The 353-nt window shown below is 50.1% G+C and overlaps 1 pseudogene; it reads right to left on the bottom strand.

The window, feature by feature from the left end:
- Window positions 1-244: 244 nt before the first annotated feature.
- LOC125851225 (5S ribosomal RNA) lies at window positions 245-353 on the bottom strand (annotated as a pseudogene; the record flags this gene model as incomplete).

Raw genomic sequence — 353 nt, 5'->3', positions numbered from 1 at the left:
CGGTGCATTACTGTTGGTTTGATCGCATTTATTATTCATAGCACTCTAAAATCTATTAATCCCCTCCTTCCTCCCAACGCCCTAGCCTGCCCCCCGCCGACCAAGCTTCCACTCGCACCGACGCATGACGGCCCCCGTCACGGCCATCCTCAACGCCCCCATCACCTGTCCTAACGACGTCGTTCCTGCAAAAAATGAATAAATATATTTTTTCAATTACACGACCGAATTTCGACAAAAAGAAGGGATGCAACACGAGGACTTCCCAGGGGGTCACCCATTCTAGTACTACTCTCGCCCAAGCACGCTTAACTTCGGAGTTCTAATGGGATCCAGTGCGTTAGTGCTGGTAT

Source organism: Solanum stenotomum, unplaced genomic scaffold (assembly GCF_019186545.1).
Source record: "Solanum stenotomum isolate F172 unplaced genomic scaffold, ASM1918654v1 scaffold23596, whole genome shotgun sequence".
In the NCBI taxonomy this organism is placed as follows: domain Eukaryota; kingdom Viridiplantae; phylum Streptophyta; class Magnoliopsida; order Solanales; family Solanaceae; genus Solanum; species Solanum stenotomum.
Note: the sequence above shows the minus strand (reverse complement) of the source record. Positions and strands in the feature narration are given on the sequence as shown.